Here is a 6,778-nt window from a genome sequence, read left to right as displayed (position 1 = left end):
GGAAGATGGTTTGGTGTATGGCAATCTCAATAAAATGAGGTGCTTAAGCTATTATTAGGGACATTTTTATTTTTTATTTTGTAGTTTGTGATCTTGAAATATTCTGACACTCACGACTAGCATGAGTGTGTATAACAAATGCGGAAATGCCTACCTTGCAATTGAACGACATTAGCTAGTCGAAAGGTTGTAGGTAGAGGTAAAGCAGATCCGAGCCGATTATGAGCTTGACCTTTCTTGTCTTGTGCTCATGAAGGAAAACTCGAACCCAGTTTCGAGAGTTTAATCTTGCTAAATGTTTTTTTTTTCTTTTGATACCTTTCGTAACAAGAGTGGAAAGTTATATATTAAAAACATTGGACAAATCAATGAGAACATCTGACATGGATACAAAGATATAATCATGATAAAATACTTTAATAAAATAAAAGCAATATATCACCTAACAACACAAATTCACACTAAGTTCTCGAGCCATGCTTCGACCCAGCCTTGCTTGAGTTGCTTAAGAGATGTCTCGTCTCGATATCACTCCTAGTTTTGAGTATAAGGCCCTTTTATATCATTATGATATCACTCCTAGTTTTGAGTATAAGGCCCTTTTATATCATTATGAGTGAAACAAAAAATATTGCTGTTACTTTTGAACAATTTTATGTCCATCTTGGAGTCTTCTACAGTGCATGAGCCTTTTGAAGAATATATTGGTAATCATCACCGGGTCTTTGAGAAGATTAAGTCTAAGTTAGATCACGATCAGACGGATTTAGATAGACCTTTCACAAGAAAGGAGATCCGGTCTGCTGTCTTTCAAATGGGCGCCACTAAGTCACCGGGTCCTGATGGAGTTCCTGCTTTATTTTTCCAAAAATATTGGTATCGTATTAAAAATGAAGTCTCTGAGGCAGTTTTATCCATCCTTAATTCTGGCAATGTTTTGAAAGAATTTAACCGTACTTTTATTCCTCTTATTCCAAAAACGATCTGCCCTGAGAAAGTTGAGGATTTGTAACGTTATAATGAAGATTGTCACAAAGTGTATCTCTAATAGGCTCAAGAAACTTATGCCTCTCTTCGTTGGAGAATATCAAAATGGTTTTTTCCCTGGGAGAAATATTAGTGATAATATCTTGATTTCACACAAACTTTTTCAGCAAATCTCACGAAAATCCAAGGGGAAGCAAGGACTCTTGGCCTTTAAAGTCGATATGAGCAAGGCCTATGACAGAATTAAGTGGCATTTTCTTTAGGCTACCATGCTAGATATGGGTTTTCCTCAACGAATCTCACAGCTAATCATGAATTGTTTCCAAACTGTGTCCTATGAAATTCTTATTAATGGAGCTGATGGCAAACCGTTTCATCCTAGAGCTGGTATTCGACAGGGAGATCCTTTCTCCTTATTTATTTGCCTTATGCACTGAAGTATTATCGCAATTATTACTTCATGCTGAAGATGACAAACATCTTACGGGCATTAAGGTTTCCAGAAGTAGCCCGCCTATCTCACACCTTTTTGCGGATGATTCTATTTTTTTCATGACAGCTAATATTTAGAATTGTCTTACCCTTCAAGGTATCCTGAACTTATATATATTGCCAAGTCTCAGGGCAACGTATTAATGAGAATAAATCTGCTATCACTTTTAGCCCTAATTGTACTTTAAGGACTATTTGGAAGAGTCTCAAAATTCAAAAGGTTAGGGGAAATAAGGATATGGGATTATATCTGTGTCTTCCAACTGTTTTTGGGACGAGTAAAAGGGAAGTTTTTGCCTTAATATCTGAGAAGGTTTGAAGGAGAATCTTAAGCTGGAATAATGTTTACTTATCTTCGGCTGGTAGACTTCCACTTATTCGCTCCGTTCTTCCCCACTTTCTGTTTTTTCTCTATTTGCATTTAAAATGCCGGTAAGTGTGAGCTCTAGGATAGATTCTTTGATCTCACGGTTCTGGTGGGGAGGAACTTGCAATGGAAATAGTCCTCACTGGAGTAGTAAATTATTTACCCAGGGCTCTAAGGAACTTGGTGGTATAGGAATTCGAAATATTGGTTGTTTAAATCGAGTCTCTTAGCAAAAAGGTGGGTTAGCGTATTTTTCAACAGCCTGAGGGGCTTCTTAGTCGTGTCTTGGGAACTAAGTACCGAATTTCAAAGGATACAATTTTGGATGATGATTTGCGTAGCAAAGGCTCTTTAACTTGGGGTGGCCGAGGGATTTTATGGGGACTTGAGTTGCTTAAAGGAAGCCTAGCTTGGCAAGTAGGCTTCCCCTCGGCACTCGATGTTTGGAGAGACAAGTGGATTAATGGCTCCTCTCTTGCACAGTTACTTTCCCTACCCCCTGATGTTTTAGCCAACAAACCTTTTATAAGTGTCTCTCAACTACAAACACCTAATGGGGACTGGGATTTTAATCGAGTTCAGTCTATATGTGGTGATCAGTCCATCCCTCTGATTTGCTCTGTTCCTATTCCTTGTATGGATGTTATTGGTAAGGTCTACTGGCCTCTCAATTCGAATGGAATTTATTCCACGAAAAGTGGATACAAGGCTGCATTTTCTGTTTTATGGAATAGGAAAGCTACAGCTATGGACTTATCCAGGATGGAACCATTGACTATCGCTTTTTGTAAGAACGATCTTTGGTCTCTCCCTATTACCGGTAAGTGGAGGGTTTTTTTATGGAAAATTCTCTCCAATTCTCTTCCAAATGGCGAGGAAGCTATGCGAAGGGGCCTTAATTGGAATTATCGATGTCAGTTCTGAGAATTCACAAGTGGAGTCCATGAGCCATATTTTCCGAGATTGCAACTGTGTTTCTCGCATATGGTTTGCTTCCCCCCTTGGGATCCGTATTAATATGGGCAACAATCTCTCAATCCAGAATTGGATTATCAATCGCTTTCCTTTTTCAAGAAAAATAAGAATTTCACTACTTGATGTTTCGGTTTTTGTTAGCACTCTTTGCGAATATAGTGCTTTCGTAAAGCTCTTTTTCGTGAGTCCTCCACTGATTTCTACACTCTGTTCAAGCAACCTGATGTTGATGCTTGTAACAATATTTGGGCTGAAGATCAAAGGGCGAAAAGCTTAGCTCTCTCCTTCCATGGGGATTTGTCTGATGTTGATGATGATTTCAAAATCAGAAATCATTTTCCACACGTGCTTGTTGGAACTGATCTTTGTTCTGATCATATACGGATCAAATGTGATGCTTCCTGGAGGACAAATCTCAAGGCCACTGCTGGATGGATCTTTCTTGACAAAACTGGAACCGTCTTCCACTAGGGACAATCGGCGTTCTGGGCACAGTCACCCTTTCAAGCTGAAGCAATGGCTTCAAGGCATGCAATTTCTGATGCGTTTTCTCAACGATATAAGCACATTGATGCTACCACGGATTGCTTAAACCTAGCCCTTCAAGTCAATGGCATTGGCGACATCACCCATGACTCCGCCAATATTATCCATTCTATCTCCTCCTTAGCTATTGATTGTCACTGTTTCTCTCTTAGCCATTGTCCTAGAAGTCTTAATAGGATTGCTCATGCTATAGCGAGAGTTGTAGTTTAAACGAGGAATCTTTTTCTTAATGACAAAAAAAAGAAATGTTATCCCAAATTTATTTTGTTTGCTCATATGCGGCTATATTATGTTTCATAACATTTGTTTATTAAGCCATGATAGTATTGTGTTCGGGCCAACATTTAAGAATATATATGATGAATAATGTGTAGTTCTGTTTTGATATGTCATACGCGGCTGTATTATGTTTCAAAACGTTTGTTTAGTAAGCCACGACGGTATTGTGTTCGAGCCAACATTTAAGAATATATAATGAATAATGTGTCCTGTTTTGATATGTCCAAATTGCCAATGATGTACCGTGAAACAACTAGCACTCATGGGATAACTAGCTCGCACATCAATCATCACAAACTTCTTCTATATGTGAGAGCTTGCAAAATTCTCTTGAACTAAAGCAGGACAAGTTAAAGCAACATACCATTGAAAGCCATTTCTTCTTCCTATTCGTATGATGCCACATTAATCGCGGCTCCTATGCTCAGCCTTCACTCTTAGCATACCATCTTATGCTAATCAATGTGCGCTAGTGCTTTTAGATCTAAATTTCTATAGTTGTTCCTGGTGTACCATTATGCGGTTTATTGTTTATGTGTAGACTAAGGTCAACCATGAGCCATAAGTTATGAAACCATTTGTTAAGGACTCGGGGGAGATACCAAGGAGAGTACAAGCACGTCACACTTTTTTAATGAGGGTCCATGCGAAACTAATTGGTGAAATTAGCCCACTATACCAATTGATGTGTATCATTAATCTTAATATTTCGATGTGGATCAAGTACCCATTGACATGTATTATTAATCAATCCTAAGAGTTAAGTATACTTCAGAGTTTTAGCTTGTTTGTGCGGAATTTTTCTTATTGTTGTATAACTGAACTAGTACACTCTTCTCTTATAATTTCTTTAACAAATTGTAAAAGTAAAATTTTGATGAAACTTGAGCAGACGTGCATCTCTTTGTCATTGTCAATTTTGCTTCCGTTGAAATTGCGCTCCATCTTATATTTATTGACAATTTTTTTTTGTGTGTGTATTTGCTTAGGCGATGATCATAGCATAATGATATACTATCCCAGTTCTGCTGGTGGGGGCATGAAAGAGTTATTCAGAAAGGTGTTGTTCAACATCTATTCATTTGTTCCCTCTCTTATTTTTATCAAAAGAGAGGTTCAGCATGATAAATAATGCATTGATTAGCTAAAAACTTTGGATATTAGGCAGTCTCTCGCGGATAATAACAGAGATGTGCCAAAAGTGCAAGACATTAGGATGTTGAGTTTTTTTCATGCCTGCTCTGCTATTTGTGCCAAATGCATCATTTATTGGGAGACTTTTTCTTGGTATCATAGGTGGACATAGACAGTAGTTCAAAGGCCTAATGTGTGTTCTTAACTCATTTGTGTCTTGACTAGCATTCCGTGTTAAGTTAATGCACTTCTAGAGGCGAAATCCATGCCTGAGCGTAATCCTTGTTATTTTACTTGATCCGGTGGGTGTAAAGACTTTTCCACATTTAGGCGTAAATTGAAGATGAGAAATAATTTTAAACTAATCGGGATAGGTTAAACGTGAGTAATTAGCTTTTTTGAAAGGGTTGTCGTTGACTAGTTCATTTGGTCGTTAAATTGTCTGCTTTTTTTGGACTGTTTGTAGATGACAACTTATGAGGCTCCTTTTTTTGAAGTTTATTTGCCTGGTTATTGATTTTGGCAAAGATATGCCCCAATGATTAAAGGGAAAATTTTATCGCACGACAATTAGGCCTGCCTTACTTTACGGTTCCGAGTGTTGGGCCGTGAAACATTGTCACATCCAAAAGATGAGTGTGGCGGAGATGCGTATGTTGAGGTGGATGTGCGGGCATACAAGGAAAGATCGATTAAGGAATGAGGTGATTAGGGAAAAGGTAAAAGTGGCGACAATAGAGGACAAGATAATGGAAAATCGACTAAGATGGTTTGGCCATGTGAGAAGGAGACCTATGGACGCACCAGTTAGGAGGCCGGAGACTTGGAGGACAGAAAAGGTCCCTCGAGGTAGAGGGAGACCGAGACAGACATGGTTGAGAGTGATAGAGCACGATATGAGATTTCTGGGGCTTGAGGAGAGTATGTTGACGGAGAGGGCACAATGGAGGGAAAAGATACACGTGGACTTTTAGTATTTGATGTTTTTTTGAGATATTTAGAGTTTTTATTTAATTTTTAAAAAAATTTATTTGTTCTTCTCTCCTATATTACACCTTTTTACCAACCACTTTCTTATATATTTTATTTGGTTTACTTTTAAGGCATTCCGGATCCTTAATTCTATTTCGGTTTTCCAAAATCGTTTTAACTTTTCTCTCGATTTAAATTTGAAGTTTTTATAAAACAAATCCGGAATTCGATTTTAAAACCTGTAAGTTTACCTTGACTTTGTATTACATTTTCGCTCTCCCTTTTGTTTTTCATTTTTCCCTTCTCTTTTCGCATTGTGAGGTGTGCGTTCACCCAAGGACGGTTCTAAAGGATGATTCATGTCAGCCGACCCCAAATCATTTTGGGATTAAGGCTCTGATGTTGTTGTTGTTGTATTGATTTTGGCAAATGATGGTTAGTTATTTGCTTTTTAAAAAGCTAACAAACGTTTACCCAACAATGGCTTGAAATTTATTGGTACAGGTAGGCAACCATTCAAGTGAGTTCCATCCTGATGTTAGAAATGTGAGACGTGAGGGATCCTATATCTACGAGGAGTTCATGCCTACTGGTGGAACAGACGTGAAGGCTGTGCCTTTTGTTGGTTTTATTTTCATTTCATTTAGTTTGTTTGCTCCTTAAGTGAGGTTCATCCTAACATTTAGAAATGTGATGCGTTAGGCATCCTATTGATATGAAAGGTTCATGCCGACCGGGCTAAACAGATGTGACCGTCGTGCCTTACGTTGGTGTTCTATTCTTTTCATTTGTTTTTATAGATATCTCAGAATCAATCTTAATTGCAACTACACCTTTAATTGTCTATATAAAATTATTCATGTGAATAATTTACACGACTACCAACTTGTGGCCTTGTATGAAATGTGTCATCGGAAGCGTGTAACTCCTAAGCCTTCTTGATGCAAGAATAATCATAATTCTTTTAGGCACCCGTTCATGGTATGGTCTCTTGAATGTTGCTAATTGTTTGCACTTCATGAAATA

At 38.0% G+C, this 6,778-nt stretch overlaps 1 pseudogene; it reads left to right on the top strand.

Moving 5' to 3' along the window:
- Nucleotides 1-3,337: 3,337 nt before the first annotated feature.
- The window catches only part of LOC141637240 (inositol hexakisphosphate and diphosphoinositol-pentakisphosphate kinase VIP2-like), a 43,605-nt pseudogene continuing 40,164 nt past the window's right edge, over nucleotides 3,338-6,778 (top strand).

Source organism: Silene latifolia, unplaced genomic scaffold (assembly GCF_048544455.1).
Source record: "Silene latifolia isolate original U9 population unplaced genomic scaffold, ASM4854445v1 chrun_scaffold_16, whole genome shotgun sequence".
Classification (NCBI taxonomy): Eukaryota; Viridiplantae; Streptophyta; class Magnoliopsida; order Caryophyllales; family Caryophyllaceae; genus Silene; species Silene latifolia.
Note: the sequence above shows the minus strand (reverse complement) of the source record. Positions and strands in the feature narration are given on the sequence as shown.